The 22568-nt window shown below is 44.8% G+C and overlaps 2 pseudogenes; one reads left to right on the plus strand and one right to left on the minus strand.

Moving 5' to 3' along the window:
- Positions 1–712: 712 nt before the first annotated feature.
- Positions 713–2098, plus strand: LOC132598326 (zinc finger protein 384 pseudogene; annotated as a pseudogene).
- Positions 2099–2665: 567 nt separating this feature from the next.
- LOC132598327 (zinc finger protein 268-like) lies at positions 2666–21530 on the minus strand (annotated as a pseudogene).
- Positions 21531–22568: the final 1038 nt, after the last annotated feature.

Consider the following 22568-nt stretch of genomic DNA (forward strand, 5'->3'; position numbering starts at 1 on the left):
CCTTGTCCAGCAACTGACTGTGGCACCTAAGGAGGTAAGTCCAGTCCTTGCATTTGCCCCAAACCCTCCCTTCTCTGCAGCCCCCCCGGTTGTGGGGTTTCACAAAAAACCCGCAGCTCCTCAGGCTGGGGACGGGGACACTTAGCACAGGGCCTCGGCTGGCAGAGAAGGGGAGGAGCTCCAAGGAGAACCATCACCCACACTTCTAAGCCACCCTTGACCAATTTGGGGATCTCCAGCCCTTGGGGACCACATCTCAGCCCTTGCCCCTTTAAGAATAAAGGCAGTCTGACTGCCTCCATGTCCTTCCAGCATTAGGTAGGAAGTGACTGGAGATCACGAGGGGAAGGAAGCGGCTCCCAGGGACGGGCACAGCAAGAACACAACAGGAGGCTGCTTGCATTTAGGGCTCCCTCCTCTCTGACGTCTGGGAGTGCCAGCCTCTAGTCCTCCATCAGCCCGAGCTTGGAGGATTACGAGGGTGAGGAGAGAGAAAGTGCCCACGCTGGAAAAGTCTCTATGAGGTCACAGCAAACCCTTCCCCTGAGCACCAACCCCAATGTTAAAAGCCATGCTTGGGCGGGGAGGCTGCCGGATTTCCCTACCAGCTCAGTACTCCACAGCCATTCAGGAGGGCTGACGTTCCTTCTGAGAGAGGCTGAGAATAAGGATGGTATCCTGTGGGGGAAGGCCGTGCCTGAGGCCCAAGGAGATGGAGCCGTGGCCTGTCAAGGAAGAAGAGGACTTTTCCCACCGAGAGGAGCTGCAGAAAGAGGGGACCAGAATGGCTTTCCCCTCTACCTGGCGGACGCAGCACAGGTCTCCACGAGCTGGCCAGGTGCTCCAGCTGGACGGTGCTGCTGGTGACAATGAGGCAGAGGTCCTCGTGACGCTCCGCCGTCTTTAGGGGGTTGGGTCAAAGGAACACTGCGGGGAGGGTTGGGGGGCTGCGGCGCTGCGAAGCCTGGGGGGCCTGGGCCTCAGGGCAGGGCGAGAACAGATGTGCATCAACAAGGGCGAGGTCAGCTGTCCCCGGAGAAGGGCTGAGGGGCTGGCTCCACTCCCTGCCCCACCTCGCTGGCTGTGCGGCCTCGGCGCGCCTGCCCTCGGGCATCAGCGTGGACAGAGTCCAAGTCAGAGCAGCTGACCCCACAGAGCCAGGCGTCCGTTACCCAGAATATCACGGTGGTACCCGTGCCGTGGACAGGACTGCGGACTGCTGGAGTCTTCTGTTCTCAGAGGTGGAGGAGAGAAGGGGGTCAATCAAGGGCTCCCGGTTTGGTCATCACGTCCCTCTCAGGATCCCTGCGACAAAAGCCTCGTCAGCTCAGACCTCCCGAGCTTCAGCTCCCGTGAGTGTCTCAGCTCTTGCCCCGCTCACAAGCCCTGCAGGTGGTCCCTGACCTCTCTGAGAAGACAGCATTGACCCTCACAGAAGAAGGAGGTGGTGGTGGCTATTGAGGTGGCACCGTGGCTACTAAGAACCCCTGGGGCTGAGAAAAGAAGCGGATGCTGGAACCAGGGCTCCCTCTGTCCTCTCCCCGGACGATGACGACGACCGTCAGAGACAGCCGGATGTGCTCCCCGACGTTCTACTCGAAGGCAGAGATGCGGGTGCCCTCCAAGTCACACACCGAGACCAAGCCCCACAAGTGCCCATGCTGTTGCAGCCCCTCGCCAGGAGCTGCTACCTGGTTCAGCACGCGTGTATCCACTCAGGGACCAAGCCCAGGGGTGTCACTTCCGTGAGAAGTCCTTCCCGCAGCCCTCTCACTCCAGCCGCACGCCCGCAGGTGTGCACACCCAGGTGTGCACTGCCAGGATGTGAGAACACCTCCACACAGCTCGAACCTGCAGTCCCACGGGCCGCGGCGCGACAAAGGTAAACCCTGCCAGGGCCACAGCTGTCACCGGGCGCGCTCGGACACAGCCTTGCTGGAGACGCCCCCGTCCACGCACACCGTGAAGCAGGGTGTACACCTGCGCAGTCTGCAGCCGGGCCTACACGCTGGAACCACACCTGACGCAACACATGATGCGCAAACACATCCCTCCTGATTTCCTCCAGCGGTGGCCCAGGCCCAGGCCCTCACCCTAAACACCATCCTCGGCTAAAGACCAGAGAGCCCGTGGGAGAGGGTGATTCGCGACCTCGAAAGGGAGGAAGGCAATTCACACGGAGATAGAAAAGCAAACGCTTTGTAAACAAACCGCTGGGCTGCAATCCGCAGGCCTGCAAGCCCTGGGCCTGCCCAGCCTCAAGACCAAAGAGCGAGCCTGGAGTCAGCGACCACCGCGGAGACCTCAGTGGTTTACTGGCTGGGGGATCTCACACGTGCAAAGCAAAGTCCGGGAGCGACACCCCTCCGTGTGCAGCAGGCGGCGGGCAGGACAGGCACCAAGCTTCCCGCTCTGCCCGGTGAGGGCACAGGCTGAGTGCTGAGGTAACCTGCAAAGGCCCGAGGGCGGGGGCCTGGCCAGACTGACTTCCGTGCGGCCCGTTGCACCCCGAAAGCCCGCTCTGCCGCCCTCCCACCCCGACACAAACAGGTGAGCCACGGCAAGCTGGACCGAAGGCTTTGCAGTGTTCTAAAAAATTACCGTCTAACTATGCAAACTGACACCAAGTTTTAACAGCAGAGGGAGTTTTTTTTTATGGCGATACTCAGTCGGCCCAGCACCGCAGGCATGACTCCCGGTCTGCGCCGGGTCCTGCAAAGCACCCGTGCGAGGCGCGGCCATAACGGGCGCCGGCAGCTTGCCAGCCGCGGCCGCTGAGGCGGCTGGCGATCGCTTTTTCAAACAGCACGTGCAGACCTGTGTCCACAACTACCTCACCTCTGTGGAACAGGATCCTGGAGGCGAGGGTTAGGGCGCGTTTTCAGTCGATGCTGCCAAACCGCCGTCCGCAAGGGTTGAGACAACCTGCAGAGAACTGCCGCGCTCCCGGCGGAGGGTCTGGCCCGCTTCTAGCTCTTTCCTCCCGGCAGGGCTTCCAGGGCGCCCGCCAGGAGACGCGCTCTCGCCGCCGCTTCCGAGCCTCAGCGCCTCGTCACGGGCTCCTGCCTCGGGGCCCCACGTTTCTTCCCGTCGCCACTGGCAGGAGGCCCGCGACCCCGCACCCTTCGAGCGACCCGGGTGTCCCCCAGCGCCGACAGCCCCGCCCCACGCTGCTCCAGGAAGGGCGGGAAGGAGGCCAAGGGCCGAGCTCATGGAGAGGGTCCTGGAGTTCGGGAAGGAAGTGGGTTCGGGGGGCACCCCGAACACTGAGGGGACCCGGCCCGGCGGGGACAGAGGGGGCGGGGGGCAGGCGGCTATGCCCTGCGTCCTGCCCGGACACCTCCGTCTGGCCGTGGCCCTGCGCCGCCGGACCTCTCCCGGCGCCCTTCTCCCCGCGGGGCCCGAGAAGCCTCCCCGGCGGCCGGCCCCGGACGCCGGACTCAGTCACCGTCGCCCGGACGACCCCCTCGTTCACTCACCTTCATCCGCACGCCACCAACACACCCCAGCCAGGCGCCCGGGGCCGCTTCCGCGCTCGGCGCGCACGTGCTCCGCCCGCACGTCCGGGGAGGCGGCGGGAAGGCGCGGTTGATACAGAGTATCCAGGCCTCCGCCAATCCCTGCAAGGGCCCCGCCCGATGACCCCCGCCCGTGCCCTGCGCCCCCTAAGTCCCGGGGCCTGCGGTTCCGCCCACCTGGGTTCGGGGCATTCCGGTGGTTCTTGGGGAGCCGAGAGGTTCTCGGGGGTCCGTGGCATTCGGGGGGCTGCACGGGAGCCGACAGGTTGGGGGGCGAGGGCGGGGCGTCAGAGGCGCCATGCAGCCTGGTTCTGCGCGTCCTCAGGCCCCAGAAGGAGCAGAGCCGGGGTCCTGGGGGTCCTGGGCTGGGGTGGAGGAGAGGGCGCCACGACCCCCGCCCCTGCAGCAGGAGGAAGCTGTGACCCTGGATTAACCCCACGCCACCGCCCTGGAGCTCTGCGGAGACAAAGCCCGGCTGGGGTCGTAGCCCGGGGGGCAGACACCCCCGCCCCTCCCGTGCCCCCGCAGCCCCAGCCGGAGGCCCCCGGTGATCCCACCCCCGCCTGACCCTGGGGCGCAGCTGCGCGCGGCGGAGAGGCCTTCGCGACGGTGGAGGCCTGGGGACCCGAGTTCTCGGTGACCCTGGTCAGCCACGCGGGGGAAGCCTCTGAAGTGCCGCCGTCCTGGCTCGGACACGGTCTGGCCTCTCCCCTGTGCAGTTTAGTTTGCGGAGATGTTGCACACAGCGAGCCGGAAGGCGCTCTAGAGAGGAGACCAGGAGGGTTTCGAGTTGCTTTTGAAAGGGTGGTCAGGGCAAAAATTCTCTGACGTCAAAGCTCATGCCTGAACGTATGCAAAAGACTTAGGCAGAAAGAGAAACATTTCAGCGTTTGTTCACTTGAAAATCTGGAAACGACCCAAGAGTCCGGTGGAATATTGCTAAACACATCACACTTCAGAAACAGGATGGGCTCCTGGAGGGTAATTAGTAGTTGCCGGGAGAAAGAATGCTTCCTGACCGGACTAGTGATACATTGTACAATAAAAACGGCTGTTACAAAGCAATGTGAGTGAGACGAGCCCGTTTGAAAAGTACAGACACAAAATGATGTATGCCACATCGTTAAACCCTGGTTGCCACCGGGTGACAAAATTATTGTTGTATTACTTTTATTTGGCTTTAAAATTTTCTTCTTTTGCTTATCCATGTTTCCTAATTTTTATAAAAAGACAATCTTCTGTTTTTCTCGTTTTAAGGTTCTTTTCAAGAAGTGGGAGAAAAAACATTGACAACAGGGTTGGGGGAAGCAATCCCCACCGTCCAAGTATACTAAGGCGGATATGGGTGAACAGAGAGGAAATTGGAGATTTGCTGCAGGAAACCCTCCTGTTGTGGGAAGGTGATCACAGGCCCTTTCTCCAGGACCGGCTGGTGCTCAGTGAGAATATTCCTAGTTGCGCTCCACCCATGAAGCATCAATGAAATTAAAACCTCAATGGAAACCAAAATGTCCAAGTACCTACGTTATTAAATATAAATGTAATTCAACAAATTTTATGATTCTAGTTCATTGTTATAAAATCAGTTACTTTTTTTGGCTGCCAGGTGAGAAGTCACTGTTTACACACATTGTCTTATTTGAGCCTCCCAAGCCACCTCTGAGCGAGTTATGTTCCCTTGTTACTAAAAAGGAAATAGGTCCAAGTGCATTTAAAACACTTCCAACCAATAAGTGGCCTCCTTGAACTGTCAGACTCAAAAGCATACGTTCTTAACGTAAGCACATAATAATTTCAAGTATTCTAAATCGGGAAACTCTTCATAAGCTTCATTTTTTTTTTTTTTTTTTTGCAGTATGCGGGCCTCTCACCGCCACGGCCCCTCCCGTTGTGGAGCACAGGCTCCGAACACGCAGGCCCAGCAGCCATGGCCCACGGGCCCAGAAGCTCCGCGGCATGTGGGATCTTCCCAGACCTGGGCAGGAACCCGTGTCCCCTGAATCGGCAGGCAGACTCTCAACCACTGCGCCACCAGGTAAGCCCCATAAGCTTCATTTTTAATAGAGGTCTGATCTTCCAACAAAAGGTAGGCCAAAAGGTAATTATCCAACACCCACTGTAAATAGAGGCTGCCTCTCTCTTCCATGCTCTCTAGTCTGAAATGCAATCATTACCACATAAAGCACCCTAAGGCATACTTACCTGCTATTTCCGGATTTTCTATTCTCTCTGGACCCAGGCTACCTGGGGCGGACTCCCAGTTTAATTGCTTAATAGCTGTGTGACTTTGGACAAGGTACTGATCCTGTACCTTCTCTCCTCTTGGTAAAGTTTATGATTTGTAATAATAACAGGCCCTCTTTCCTCTTTGGTTTGAGATCATTAAATGAGTCAGTACTCTGCACGCGCTATCTTCTTTACCATTTTGTTTCTTACCGGCGTTGTTCACTTTTAACACGTTCAAAATCTGGGAACTTCCCCCTTAGTCCTAAGGGAACTTCCCCCTTAGGACTTCTCCTTTTCAGAAATGTCCTGGCCACTCATGTACTTTCCCCCATAATGAGTAGCTGAACACATTTTTAAAAATCCCTGATCCACGGAAGGCTGCAAGCCCATCTAGATACAGCCTGCTAAGAACCTCTACTTCACCCTGAACCCCTCTTCCCTCCAGGGAATTACCTTCGTTCCCAGAGGTCCCCCCGAGGGAGCTGCTTGCCCACCTGCACTGCCCCAGGAAGCCTTCTCGAAGCCCAATCTGTCTGTATATTGGGGTGCTTGTAGCCATGGGAGACCAGTCCTTTGGGCCGTTCGTGGGTTCACAGAACTACGGGGAGCAGGCCGTCTGGGGAACACCCTTGGGAAACCGATGCCTGACAGAAAAAGAGAGGGGATGTGTGACGTCTTGGGTAGAGTGATGAGAAGGACAGAGGGAACGTAAACAAGAGCTGGAAAGAGTGGCTCAGCTGTCCTTCCTTTCTTGGAAGATGGCGGATGCAGGTGGGGCAGGGCACAGGAAAACCCTCCCAACATACTGACCCAGAGGCACTAGGAATGCTTTTTTGTGTTTTTTTTTGCTAGAGAAAATGTTCAAAAAAATTTTTTAAAGATGAGATGAGTATTATCGATTTTTCCTTCTGCTTCAGGCTCAAAGGTGGCTGGGCAGTGGTGCTGTGCCCAAACAAGACTCACTTCACCTGCTACAAACCTTCGTTCCCTCTGGTGGTAGGTCAGGTGCAGGGAGGGGGACAGGGACTCAGAGCCCAGGGTCTATTTACTGAGCATGCGGCACTCAGGTGGGTATTTTGCTGTCATTCCCATATGACAAGATGCCCGTCAGAGAGGTTAAGTCACTGGTCTAGTCACAGAACTGGTAGAGGGTGGGTTTGAGGTTAGCCCGCTCCCATCTGGCCCCCAAGTGTTGGTTTTCACGTCACCCAGCAGCACACTGACTCGGAGGGTGGGAGAGGAGGGAGGTCTCGCTGCGCACTACATTCTCGTTACTCAGTAAGCATGCTTGTTACACTCCAGGCCCAGGCTGGACGCTGACATCACAGATGAGTGAGTGTCCCTCCGTTTGAGGGATCCATCCTCTCAGGACCTGTTGATTGCCTACTCTGTGCAGAGCAGGAAGAAACCTCAATCTATTTATCTATTTTTGTCATTGAAAAAAACCTAAATAGATATTTAACCTAAAGCATTTTAAATTAATATAATATTACATGTGAAAACTTGAACAAACATACAAGTCCAAGAAAATGAAAGCACATTGTGAAAGTTCTTGATGATTTTGATTTTCTATCCTTGTAAGTTACATAAAGTGCACAGATCTTTAGGGTTTACCTCTGATTTTCCCATACATGCAGATACTATGTCCTCACCATTTCCAGCATGCTTCAAGGCTCTGTCATGCTGGTTTCCAGTCACTATCCCCCCACGGTGACCACCCTGGACTTGTCACCAAATGTTAGCTTTGCCTGTTTTGGCACTTGATCTGCCTTCTCAAATGCTACAAAATTTCCCCCATGTAACCCTAGAAGGTCTATTTTTTCCCCCTTTACATTTAGGTGTACAATTAATCTGGAAATAATTTTAACTTATGGTACGAGGTATGGGTGTGTCAACCCCCCACACACCCCATAGGACATCCAATTTATCTGATTTATTGAAGAATCTTCACCATTGCATTGCAGTGGCACTTTTTGTCTTAAATCAGATGATGGTACATGTGTGGGTCTGCTTCTGGGCTCTCTGATCTGTTGTTTCATTGGTCTGTTTGTCCAACTTTACACAAAACCATACTATTTTAATCATGGGATAAGTTGATATTCAGTGTGTATCCTTCAGTTTTCCTCCTCTTTGTCTTTGGTATACTTCACCCTTTGCACTTTTACATGAATTTCAGAATCAGCTGGTTAATTTTGACAAAAGTGCATACTAGGACTCTGAGATGACACTGAATTTATACATCAACTTGGGAAACATTTGAGAACAATATTGAGTCTCCCAATTCTCAAATATAAAATAGATCTCATTTATTTAATATCAAGCAGTATTTTGTAGTTTTCTGTATAGAGACTTTTCTTTAGTCTTATTTCTGATATTTATGATGCTATTGTCAATGATACTTTAATTCCATTATCTAATTTTTTTGTAATATATGGAAATACCATTGACTTTTGTATATTGACATTTTATCAGTATCTAGCAACTCTGCTAAATTCACATAATTCTAACAGATTCTGTAGATTTTTTTGGGGTTTCTAGGTACATAAACATATTGTGTAGGAATGACAAGTTTTCTTTCATTCTTTCTAATCTTCACACTTAAAAAAAAACTTACTTAAAAAAAAACTCACTGGTTAGGACCACCAATATTCAGTGTTGAATTAAAGAGATAATAGTTGGGACTTCCCTGGTGGTCCAGTGGTTAAGACTCCACGCTCCCAATGCAGGGGGCCCAGGTTTGATCCCTGGTCAGGGAACTAGATCCTGTATGCTGCAACTAAGACCTAGTGCAGCCAAATAAATAAATATTTTTTAAAAAAGTAACACTATTAGTTAAAAATTGTATTTTGCTATCTTGCTAAATTGACTTGTTAAGTGGCTTTAAAAATTCTTTTTATTGGAGCACAGTTGATTTACAGTATTGTGTTAGTTTCTGCTGTACAGCAAAGTGAATCAGTTACACATATATCCACTCTTTTTAGAGTCTTTTGCCATATAGGTCATTACACAGTATTGAGTAGAGTTCCCTGTGCTATACAGTAGGTCCTTATTAGTTACCTATTTTATACATAGTATGGTATATATGTCAATCCCAATCTCCCAATTTTTCCTCCACCCGCCCTCCCCAAGGTGCCTTTTTTGAGGGTAAAGTTTTAAAAGGAGTTTCAGTGAAGGCAATCATGCTGTCTCTGAATAAAGTTGTCATTCTTCCTTTCCAATCTGTATCCTTTTTTATTTTGGCCATGCCACGTGGCTTGCGGGATCTTAGCTCCCCAACCAGGGACTGAACCCTCGCCCTCAGCAGTGACAGCACGGAGTCCTAACCACTGGACTGCCACGGAATTCCCACCAATCTCTATCTTTTTAATTTCTTTGTCTTGCCTTATGTAGTCAGCTAAATCTTCCAGTACAGTGTTGAAAGAGAGTGGTGAGAGTGGATATATTTCACTTGTTCTCAATCTTAGGGGAATCTATTCACTCTTTGACCGTTACGACATTAACTGTAGACATTTTTCAGATGTGCTTTATTAGTTTCAGGAAGATACTTCCTATTCCTAGTTTGCTGAGGTTTTTAATCATGAATGTTATGGAATTTGAACAAATGCTTTTACTATGCCTGTTGATGTGACCATATGATTTTTATTTTTTAGTTGGTCAGGTATGAATTAGTGATTGGATTTTGAATATCAAATCAGCCTCAGCTTTGTATTCCCAAGATAAACTCCAATTTGCCTTCATGTATTACCCTTTTATATATTGCTGGATTAAATTAACTAGTTTTGAGGACTTTTACATCTATGTTCATGAGGAACATTTGTAGTTTTTTAAACAATTTGTAATCCTTTTTTAAAAAAAAATCAGGGTAATACTGACTTCATGAGTTAAGAATTTGTCATCTATTTTCTGGAAGAGTTTGTATAGAATCGGTATTACTTCTTTCTTAAATATTTGCTAGAAATCATCAGTGAAATTATCTGAGCCTGGATTTTTCTTTGTTTGGAGATTTTTAACTGAATTTAATTTCTTTAAGAACTGTAATAGGTTACCCTTTCTTGAGTAAGCTTTGGTAGTTTGTGTCTTTCAAGAATTTAGTCCATCAAAATTGTCAAATCTGTGTTTTGTGATGCTTACCCCTTCCACTGTTTTTGTTTCACTGGTTTCTGGTCTTATCCTTACTATTTCATTCCTATTTACATTGGGCTTTACTCTTCTTTTCCTAGTTCCTTAAGGTAGGACTTTATATTATTGACGTGAGACCCTTATTCTTTTCTAACATAAGCATTTCGTGCTATTAATTTCCCTCTACACACTGCTTTTTCTGCATCTCAAAAATTTTGATATATGTTGTATTTTAATTTGTACACATCATATATAATAATAATTCAAAATATTTTCCATATTATGCTTGAAATTTCTTGGACCCATGAGTTATTTAGAATTGTGTTGCTTAATTTCCAAGTGTTTGGAGACTTCTCTGTTCTTGCTGCAATTGGTTTCTTGTTAAACTGTACTATAGATGGGAGAAATTTTGCATGGTTTCAATTATTTAAAAAGTTTTAGGATTAATGACTTAGGACATGATCTGTAATGGTGAATGCTTCACATGTAATTGAAAAGAATGTCTATTCTGCTGTTGGATGTTCTAGACATGTCTACCAGGTCCAGCTTGTTGATGGCATTATTCAGTGCTTCTATAGCCTTGCTGATTTTTGGTCTCCAACTTATATTACTGAGAAATAACTGTTGAAGTGTCCAACTAAAATGGTAGAGTATATTTCTCATTTCACCTCTGTTTTTGCATGATTTTGAAGCTTTCTTGTTAAGTGCATGTACATTTAGAATTGTCTTTTTGGTAAAATGATGCTTTTCATTATATAAGGTACCTATACATTCCTGATAATTTTCTTTGCTCTGAATATATATTTTCTTCCATGAAAGGGCACATATTTTCTAATGTCAGCTCTTAGGCTGGGAGATAGGGTGGGGCTGAATCAATTTGATCTGTATTTCAGCTGTCTGAGCTTTGTTGAAGCTTTTGGTTGATTTAGTGCAAAACTGCCTTCAGATATTTTGAGGGCAAATCAGAATGTTTCCCTCGGCAGGGCCTGGAATCTGAGTGTGGAGACGTTGTAAAGATTTGCTTGTGCTCACAGCCAAGCTGCCAGCTCTCAGAGCTGTGCAAAACATCTCCTTGCCTTACAGCCTGTAGCTTATTTTGGTTTTTCTAAATAGACAATCACATCTCCAAACAAAAGGATTTTTGTTTCAGCCCCAACCCCCAAGTCCTTACAACTTTTTCTTCTCACACATTGGCTAGAATTGCCATTACACTGCTATAATTAAAATGATGAGAATTCTGTAATTTGATAATTTGATTAAAAAGTGGCAATAACTAAAGCTATTCTGGGTAATCTATGTAGAAGGAACTAATTAATAATGGCAGCAGACTACACAAAGCATATTTTACAGTACAGAGAAAGATAACACCTAAACATCCTAGGTCTTATGATGTAATCCTTATTGTTTTCCTGGTTATTACATTTACTTACACACTTTAAAAAATCTTTATGTTCTATTATGAACATGCATATCATTGACATTTAAACATTTTCTCCATCTTTTCCTAAAAGTTTGGAACATCTTTACAACTTTTTTTTTTTTTTTTTTTTTTTTTTTGGTGGTACGCGGGCCTCTCACTGTTGTGGCCTCTCCCATTGCGGAGCACAGGCTCCGGACGCGCAGGCTCAGCGGCCATGGCTCACGGGCCCAGCCGCTCCGCGGCATGTGGGATCTTCCCAGACCGGGGCACGAACCCGTGTCCCCTGCATCAGCAGGCAGACTCTCAACCACTGCGCCACCAGGGAAGCCCCATCTTTACAACTTTTAAGTAATATGTAAAGGAAACTATTTTTTCTAAGTGAACCAAAATAATAGTGAAGTAAACTTTTCTGCTGAGGCTTATCCCATTTGAAACATTCATAAAATCTTCTTTTCTTGTATTTTTTTTTCTAGCTTGGTTTCTCCAAGGTATGAGCTTCCAATACGTGCAATTCATTCGTTTTATATTTTCTCTCATTAAAATCCTAATTCTTATTAAATTATGAATTTCAAAGGATTGTATTCTATATTCATTTGCATTATGGGATTCCTCTTTGTGGATGTTAGCATATTAGAAAATGACTTCCTGACATTCATTTCATTCATATTGTTCCTCACCTGCACAAACTTAAAGAAATGGTATGACTTCTTGCTGAGAACTTTCATAGGGTTCACTGAATTGATAGGGTTCCTGTGTACATTTACTGATATTTTTTGGTGTACATAAAAAACAGTGTTCTTTGGATGCCCCTCCACGTGCTATACATACACGGTGTACCATGAGATTTTTCCATTTATAGAGTTTCTCTCCTGTACGAATTTTCTGGGAATTCCTGTGAATTGACTTTTTTTAAAAAAATTATTTATTTATTTATTTTTGGCTGCATTGGGTCGTCATTGCTATGCGCGGGCTTTCTCTAGTTGCATCAAGTGGGGGCTGCTCTTCATTGTGGTGCGTGGACTTCTCATTGTGGTGGCTTCTCATGTTGCAAAGGATGGGCTCTAGGCACGTGGACTTCAGTAGTCGTGGCACATGAGCTCAATAGTTGTGGCTTACGGGCTCTAGAGCACAGGCTCAGTAGTTATGGTGCACGGGCTTAGTTGCTCCACAGCATGTGTGATCTTCCTGGACCAGGGCTCGAACCCGTATCCCCTGCATTGGCAGACGGATTCTTAACCACTGTGCCACCAGGAAAGCCCTGAATTGACTTTTGAGAGAAAGTTTCTTACATTTACTTCACCAATATGTTTCTCATCTGTATGAGTTCTCTGATGCATAATGAGCTGTGACTTGCAACAAAAGGCTTTCCCACATTCGCTGCACTTACAGCGTTTTTCTCCTGTATGAGTTCTCTGATGGGCACTGATAATTGATTTCTGAGAGGTTTTTCCACATTCACTGCACCCATAAGGTTTCTCCCCTAATCAGTTCTCTGATGTACAATGAGCTGAGATTTCCTAATGAAGGATTTTTCATACTCATTGCATTGAGAGGGCTTCTCTCTTGTGTTCATTCTGATGTCTAATGAGCCGTAATTTTTCACTGAAGGATTTCTGACATCGACTGCATTTATAAGGGTTTTCCCCTGCATGAGTTCACTCATGTACAATGAGAAGTGACTTCCAAATGAAGGCTTTCGCGCATTTGTGACATTCGTATGGTTTGTCTCCTGAATGAGTTCTCATGTGTATAATGAGGTATGACTTGCTACTAAAGACTTTCCTACGCTCACTGCACCTATAAGGCTTTTCCCCAACATGAGTTCGCTGATATGAGATGAGCTGATCTTTTCTGTTAAAGGCTTTCTCACATTCACTGCATTCATAGGGATTCTCTCCTGTGTGGGTTCTCTGATGTACAATAAGATTTGACTTTGTATTAAACACTTTCCGACATTCAATACATTCAAAGGGTTTCTCTCCTGTATGAGTCCTCTGATGTATCAGGAGCTGTGACTTCCAACCAAAAGTTTTCCCACAGTCATTGCATTCATAGGGCTTCTCCCCTGCATGAGTTCTCTGGTGTGAGATGAGATGATATTTCTGACTGAAGGCCTTCCCACATTAACTACAACCCCAGAGTTTCTCTCCTATGTGGGTTCTCTGATGTACAATAAGGCTTGACTTTGTATTAAACGCTTTCCAACATTCACTACATTCAAAGTGTTTCTCTCCTGTATGAGTTTTCTGATGTATCACGAACTGTGACTTCAAACCAAAAGTTTTCCCACAGTCACTGTATTCATAGGGCTTCTCCCCTACGTGAGTTCTCTGCGGTGAAATGAGCTGGTATTTCCGACTGAAGGCTTTTCCACATTCACTGCATTCATACGGATTCTCCCCTGTGTGAACTCTCTGATGTATAACAAGTTGTGAATTAAAACTGAAGGCTCTCCGACATTCACTGCATTCATGGAGTTTCTCTCCTGTGTGAGTCCTCTGATGTATAATGAGGTAGGACTTTATCCTAAAAGCTTTCCCACATTCATTGCATCCATAGGGTTTCCCTCCTATGTGACTTATCTGATGTACAATGAGCTGTGACTTCAAATTGAACGCTTTTACACACTGATTACAGCCATAGGGTTTTACCCCAGTGTGTGCTCCCTGATGTACAATGAGCTGTGACTTGAAAGTAAAGGCTTTCCCACATTCACTATAACCATAAGGTTTCTCTCCCATATAGGTTCTCTGATGTACCATGAGGTTTGAGTTTGTATTAGAGGCTTTTTGACAATCACTGCATTCATAGGTTTCTCTCCTGTATGAATTCTTTGATGTATAATGAGTTGTGGTGATTTCAAACCAAAAGCTTTCCCACGTTCATGACACCCATAGGGTTTCTGTCCTGAATGAGTTCTCTGGTGTGAAACAAGCTGGTCTTTCCTACTGAAGACTTTCCCACATTAACAGCATTCACAGGTATTCTCCCGCATGTGAATTCTCTAATGTGTAACAAGTTGTGAATTGAAACTGAAAGTTTTCTGACAAACACTGCATTCATGTAGTTTCTCTCCTGTGTGAGCTCTTTGATGAACAATGAGGTAGGACTTGCTGCTGAAGTCTTTTCCACATCTACTACCTTTGTAGCGTTTTTCTTCTGAATGAGTTTGCTGATGCACCACAGGGTATGACTTGCTGCTGAAGGCCTTCCCACAGTAACTGCATTCAAAGGGTTTTCCTCCCATACGTATTTGTTGGCATATGAGCTGTGACTTTCTGTTGGCAGTTTTTCCAGATTCATTACTTTCACACTATTTTATTCCAGTAAGAGCTTGCTCATGTTTAGAATGGAAGGATGATTCCCTATGTGCATGAAACCCATTAGGATTCTTTCCAACATTATTATTACTAAAATCTATATTATATTTCAAACTCTTTCCATTTGTGACACATTTATGAAGTTTTTGTCTTTAAAAAATTTCTTTTTTTGGTTGTGTTTGATCTTCGCTGCTGTGCATGGACTTTCTCTAGTTGTGGTGCATGGGCTTCTCATTGTTGTGGCTTCTCTTGTTGCAGAGCTTGGGCTCTAGGCACGCAGGCTTCAGAAGTTGTGGCACATGTGCTCAGTAGTTGTGGCTTGCAGGGTCTAGAGCTCAGGCTCAGTAGTTGTGGTGCACAGGCTTAGTTGCTCCACGGCATGTGGGATCTTCCCAGGCCAGGGCTCGAACCCATGTCCCCTGCATTGGCAGGCAGACTCTTAACCACTGCACCACCAGGGAAGCCCTAAAGTTTTTGTCTTGAAGAAACATAATCTGTACGAAGAAGACATAGTTTTCCAAATGCAGTACACTGATAGCATTTTGACATACTTCTCAGCTTGCCTTGATTTTCCTGATGCCATTCCATACAACCATCAATTTCCCAGACTTCATCTAGAAATGAAAATACTCACGATATAAATAGTAACATGATCCTAGTACAGCATAAAATTGCCTTATAAATGTCATGTCCTGATGTTTTTCTTAGTTTCTGAAATCAATTCTGAATGTAAATAAAATCTCAAATGTAAATATACCCAGACTCCTGGGCTCTGGGGAAAACAAAGGAAAACAAAACATGAAAATAGGCAAAGGGAACTGGCAATAAATAAAGGTAGTCTTGAGTTTCAAAATTTTGCATAATGTTTTCTTTAGAAAGAACAAGGAAAAATGAGCAAAATCTAAAGAAGTGGGAAGGGATCTCTGAGCATAGGCTTCATTCGACAAATAATTGTTAAATACCTATTATGTGCCAAACACTGTCTAAGCTCAGGAAAAAGAGCAGAACCATTGCAGATTTGTTTACAGTCCTCCTGGGAATAAAGTTCCACTGAATACTCAAAGAGATGAAAATAAATTCACAAGAAATATCACTGAGATGTTTCAGTACACTGACAGCACCAGCTAATAAAGCTTCCAGAGAAACGAAAAAAGTTTCACATAATGGATCAAAATTTAGAATGGATCTGACTTCTCAGTAGCATCACTAGAAGAGAAAAAGCAGAGGATTCAGGAGTAAATTAGAGGCACAGGTCGCAAAATCTATATCAAATGCACCCTTTCAAAGGAAGCTACCGTGAGAGGTGTTCCAACAAAAGAAACCAAGAAAAAAGGTGACACAATAAAAATAGAAAAGAAAATCTAAAAGGAGATTCCAGGTTAAAAACTGTACAACCAGTTCTTGAGAAAAATCAGGTTACACTGGGGCAAGTCAAATAACGTGGGAGTGATGTCACTAGGAAGATGAAATTGACAGAGTCACTAATTTAGCTGAATGTACCAAAAGAATATTTAGACATGTGAAGACGAGTCTGGGGTTAAATTAATTATAAATACATTAATGATAACATAGAAAACTTTGTAGGACAATAAAACAACTCGAGAAAAAACGAGTTATGAACAAAACTAACCATTGTATACTCGCACGATTTGCCCAGGAAAAGAAATTACATGGTCGTAAAGATATAAAAACTGAAGACTGATCTAAGTATGAAATAGCTTGATTAGGATGATGGAGGTATGGGAAGAGAGTGTGTGTATATTGGAGAAGAGGAAATCTTTACCCTTCATACTAAATAATTAGAGGAGAAAATCAAGGTGTAAGAGAATAAGTCGTTTATTTAGAAAACATGGAGGTAAATACCATAAGAAAGAGCTAAAAGAGATGAAATTGTTTTTCTCGGGGTGGGGAGAGATGAAAAACAGAAGGGGCAGGGTGGACAGAATGCTGTTTAAACATAAAAAATCTCCAAAATCCAAAAATACAAAGTGAATAGGGAACTAGACAGAGGACTAAGTCCTCAGTCATAATCACAAATATTTGGAGGTTGAATAGAAGAGAGAATGGGTAGACTTGGCCTAGGTGTCCCAAAGTAATATGCTGACCAAGGCAATGGACAGAAAAGGGTATTAAGAGAACATAGAAGAAGGTCAGGTTTGAAGATAGCAACATCACAGGATCTTAATACCTCATTTCAGGTTTCCCTATATCCTAAATCTGAACCGTCTTATTCATTTTGTACACAACCTCCAAATTATATTTTCCCAAACATCAATTCCCAACTGGGACAGTACCCACACCCATGCAGTGAGAAATGAACATGAGCATGTCTGACCATTACAATGGCTTTGGAGGGAGTATTACTGGCTATTACTGGATTGGCCAAAAAGTTCCTTTGGTTTTAAAGTAAATATACAAGATACATTTTTCATTTTCACCAAGAACTTTACTGAACAACATATTCACCATTTTGTTCCACTACCTTCTGCCATTTTTCAGGCAACTTCATAATTCCATCTTCCCAAAACTTTTTATCTTTTTGAGCAAAGAACTGTTCCAGGTGCCTTTTACAGTCTTCCAGGTAATTGAATTTTTTTCCATTAAGAGAATCTTGTAAAGACCGAAATAAATGGATATCCAAAGGTGCAGTGTCTGGTGAATATGGCAGATGAATCAGAACTTCCCAGCCAAGATGTAACAGTTTTTGCCTGGTCATCAAAAAAAACATATGGTCTTGCATTATCCTCATGGAAGATTATGTGTTTTCTGTTGACTAATTCTGGATGCTTTTTGTCGAGTGCTGCTTTCAGTTGGTCTAATTGGGAGGAGTACTTGTTGGAAGTAATCATTTGGTTTGAAGAAGAAGAAGCTCATGATAGAGGCCTCCCTTCCAATCCCACCATATACACAACATTATCTTGTTTGGATGAAGACCAGCCTTTGGTGTGGTTAGTGGTGGTTCATTTCGCTTGCTCCACGATCTCTTCCTTTCCACATTATTGTACAGTATCCACTTTTCATTCGCCCGTCACAATTCGTTTTAAAACTGGAACGTTTTCATTACGTTTAAGTAGAGAATCGCATTTGGAAATATAGTCAAGAAGGTTTTTTTCCCTTAACTTATATGGAACACAAACATCAAAGCAATTAACATAATCAAGCTGGTGCAAATGGTTTTCAATGTTTGATTTGGATATTTTGAGTATTTCGGCTATCTCCCTTGTGATATAACATTAATTTTCTCAATTAATGTCTCAATTTGATTGCTATCAACTTCAACTGGTCTACCTGGCAGTGGAGCATCATCCAGAGAGAAATTTTCAGCATGAAACTTCACAAACCACTTTTGACATGTTAGATCAGTCACAGCCCCTTCTCCATATACTGCACAAATCCCTTTCTGCATTTCAGTTGCAGTTTTGCCTTTCTTGAAATAATACAGTATAATAGGCCAAAAGTGTTGCTTTCTTCCATCTTCAATATTAAAATGGTTACACAAAAATTCACCAATTTTGATGTTTTTTTTAATGCATGCTGATACGACAGCTGTCACAATACAATCTAACAAAACTGTTTTGAATGAAGTTAAAGACAACTAAGTGCTACTAGAGCCATCTTATGGAAAAAACTGAATGAACCTTTGGCCAACCCAATACATGGTCTTAAAGTCAGAAGTGTTTCCATCAAGAAGAAAACAGGCCAGTGAGTAATTAACCTTTGCCCTCAAATCATATTTGCTCATGTTTGGCTGTCAGTGTTGTCCCTGTAGACTCTGAAAGTTCATGGATACTGAATCTGTCAGTTTCTGTACTTCACCCTTCCAATCCTTCTGTTGCTGGCACCACACTCCTGCTGATTTTCCCTTGGTTCCCACATCTCTGGCTTCCTTCATTTGATTTCCCAGGAAATCTAATGAATTTGCTGTTAAGCATTTTCTTTACAACAATAATTGCGGGAAATTAATCATTGCTGGTATCTCAAGGAAGAGCACAAAGAATTCAAGAAATAAGGACAGAATACCAGAGCCAGTGAGTAGAAGAGAGGAATTCACAAGATTAAAGATTATTTAAATATGATTCAAGACTGTATTAAACATGATTACTGGCTGTGGCCCATCTTGAGTTTAGCCACAGAAGACAATGGAAGAGGAAATCATGCTAAGCCAGCAGAACCCGGGCTCACCAGGCCACGGCCACAGCAGGAAGCCCCGGCACAGCCTGCCCAGCCCGGGTTCCAATGCTTCTCTGTTGTGCCACTCCTGCTGCTCTCCCAGAACGAGGTTCCTGTTGTACCCACCCTGTACTTCTCTCTGCCACTCTACCTGTCTGGCTGGTTGTACGTGGATAACTTATCTTTAATTATAGATCACCAGACCATGAAGAACCACCACGTCTGATTAGAAACAAGGATCCTAGACTTCCATTAATATACTAGAAGAATGACAAGAGGGGTGACAGAATATTTTTGAAGATGAATGGATGGAAAGAAGGGTGCGACTGGATGATGCCTAACCAGAGAGGTAGATGGAGGTGGACAGTGCTGCCTACCCAGCCGTTCTGCTGCCCTTTTCCTGGCTGGCAGAAACCTGATCTTATTTCCTACTTCCATTTGTAAGGCCATGTGCTGCAGTTAGGAAAATGGGACCCACTTCCATACCCCTGCCGAGAGTGAAGCATGATATAGCTGAGCCGACAGTGATGGCCCCGTTTCCCTCACCAGAGTCTTCTTTACACAGGGATATGTGATAAAAATCTAGCCTGCTCAACATGTTAAGTCTGCTGGGGCTTCCTGAAATAGATTTTAATGCCTGATTAAAAGGGCCATGTGGAAAGAAACAGTCTTTCTTATTCCACTGCCCACTGGTATATCTGCAGGTGTTGGCTGGAACTGTAAGAGGCATCTGGTGACCATGAGGGGAGGAAATCTGAGAAATACTGACCTAGTTAGAATGGCGAGGCAGAGATAGACGTTTGGGGATTTAGTAAGTCAAGCAGTCCCACATCAGGACATTTTGTGATGTGTGGTAATAAATCACTTCTGCCTAAATAGTTTGATTTTGGACTAATCAAAAATTGTAGCTGAAACAATCCTAATAATACAAAGATTAACTGTTGATTCATCCTGCCACACTTATGACAGAATATGTAGTTGCTTAGGGAAATATATCTGACAGTAACATCAGGATGAACTCACAGTATAAAAAGAGTAAAAGGTATAAATTTGGCTAATAAGTAGAATAAGCAAGAAATGAAATAATGGAATTCCCTGGCGGTTCAGTAGTTAGGACTCCATGCTTTTACTGCCAAGGGCCCGGGTTCAATATCTGGTCAGGAACTAAGATTCCATAAGCCGTGTGGTGTAGCCAAAAAAAAAAAAAAAAAAAAAAAAAGAAAAGAAAAAACAAGATAATATTGGGAATGATCTCATTCCCAATGAGAAGGAGGTGGGAATTGAGAAGATGGAGGCCTTAAAAGACTTATTTTTGAAGGACCAAAATAGTAACAGATTATAGCAAGACTAGTGATGAGAACTGCATAAAAAGGATATTTAGGCTCACGCCCCAGTGCCAGGAAGAACGAGGAGCACAGCAGAACTAACAACCAGGAAGGTGAGAAGAAGTTATCATACAGCTATGGGGCAGCAGAAGAGACATTCCAATTCCAGTTTCTGAAAAATGAGACAAGGGAGTGGCCCATGCAGGGAAGATGCCCGGTGGAACAATCAAACCCAGTACCAAAGGGCAGATGAAAGAGGGATGGGGCTGTCAGTCACCAATACAGAAAGAAAAAGCGTAAATCTTCAGAGTGGAAGTCTTTTAAAACTTACAATATACGAGGAAAGTGGGGAATATAAGAAAGACCCCTTTGGACTCAGAGGAAAGAGCATGCGAGGGCAGTAAAGCATGAGGAGAATAAGCACTGTGTCGTGCAGTGTGAGAGTGGGTTCCATGGGGTTCACTTGGGTAAGGCGTGGGGGAAAGGCTTCAGGCGGGAGAAATGATATTATCAAATGATGCAGGAATACACTCAGAAAGAACAGTGATGACAAAGCCATTAGGAAGGAGAAGCAGAAAGGGTAGAATCTCCTAACACGTAGGTTTCAAGGAGAAGGAAATTGGAACTGTGTTGAATATGAATGTAAGTAATTTTAGAAAAATAGAAAAAAAGTAGAAGGGGTGTGAAAGTCACATGAAAAGAGGTAAAGAGGAAAAGCTTGCTTAAATGCGTAATGAAATGCATCTATCACCACGGGAAAGTAAGAAGGAAGCTGAGAATGCCACAGAGGAGATTAACTAAGAGACAATGGTTACAAATGACCCAAAAGTACAAACACAAAGGGAACATCCCATCAGAACTCACACCAATTCTGAGTAAGGAGGAAAAGATCTAAATGTCCTGACGACTCACCCAGATGGCCCTGAGTTGGGATTTGCATCATCCACAGCTCTTCTTGTTCCAACTGGAAAATGATATTTAGTTTGGTGAGTTGATACCCCGTGAACGGAAAATCACAGACAACCTGGCCCAAAACTGCCTAGGACCCAGGGATTCAGCAGAATGGGGAAGACTCTGTTTAGAGGCGGCGTGATGAAGCTGCCCTTTTGCACTTTGGCAAAGTAAACACCATTCAACCAGCAGCTTCTGATGCCAAGGGGAGAATAAGAAAATCTGGCCTCTAAATATAAGCCGCAAATCACCAAGCATTTTACGAAAGTGCCCCAGCTTTCAGCACCCAAGAAGGGGAAGCCTGGAGATGACACACACTCCTTTCAGGGAGGTGGTACATACCCAGGGACACCAGGTTGCTATAGTTCTCCAACATCACACTCCTGTACAGGTGCTTCTGAGCTGGGTCCAGCAGCTGCCACTCCTCCCAGGTAAAGTCCACAAACACATCCATGAATGACAATGGTCCCTGAAACAGCATATCTCCATTCAATTGCAAATCATTTTACTGAGTTTGTAGTAAACAAAAGGCTGCTAAGGGTGTCCATTATTTACATTGTACTTTGGGAGAAAAGCAAACGTTTACTGAAAATATCCCATCAATATGCATTAAATCAGTTAACCTGTCTTTCAGCATATAAGAATACCATGTGCCAGGTATTCAACTAGGAGCAGGTAATATAAAATGGATGAAAGACAGAAGTGTTCAGCATTGCAGAGAACAGCAAAGATTAAACCCATAAAAATGTAACAGGCAGTCAAAGATGCTATGACAAAAGAACATGCAGAGAACATGGGCACAAAGGGGGAAGCAAGCAATGCTGCTTGAATGCACCAGGAGGTACCACTGAGGAGAAGACATTAACATTTGGTGAAATAAAAAAGGCAACAGCTCTAAGTAGCAGCGACTTTGTGGGTGATGGATATGTCCATGAAGATACACAGGTGGTAAATCAGCATATGTAAAGATGCTCAACATCATATATCATTAGTGAATTGCAAATTAAAATAGTGAGATACCATTACACATCTAGAATGGCTACAATTTTCAAAAATGGACACCAAACTTGAAAATGAAATTTCAAATTTATTTTTTTTTAATTTACTTATTTCTATTTTTAAAATTTGGAGTATAATTGCTTCACAATGTTGTGTTAGTTTCTGCTGTACAACAAAGTGAATCAACCATATGTATACATATACCCCCTCCCTCTTGGAGCTCCCTCCAACTGCCACCCCCTTCCACCCAGCTAGGTCACCACAGAGCACTGAGCTGAGCTCCTGTGCTTTATAGCATGTCCCCACGAGCTATCTGTTTTACACATGGTAGTGTATTTATGTCAAACCTGATCTCCCAATTCATCCTACCCTCCCTTTTCTCCCATGTGCACACATCCATTCTCTATGTTTACATCTCTGTTCTGCCCTGGGACTAGGTTCATGTGTACCATTTTTCTAGATTCCACATATCAATACATGCGTTAATATACGTTATTTGTTTTTCTGTTCCTGACTTACT

The sequence above is a fragment of the Globicephala melas genome, chromosome 13, assembly GCF_963455315.2.
Source record: "Globicephala melas chromosome 13, mGloMel1.2, whole genome shotgun sequence".
Taxonomy (NCBI): Eukaryota; Metazoa; Chordata; class Mammalia; order Artiodactyla; family Delphinidae; genus Globicephala; species Globicephala melas.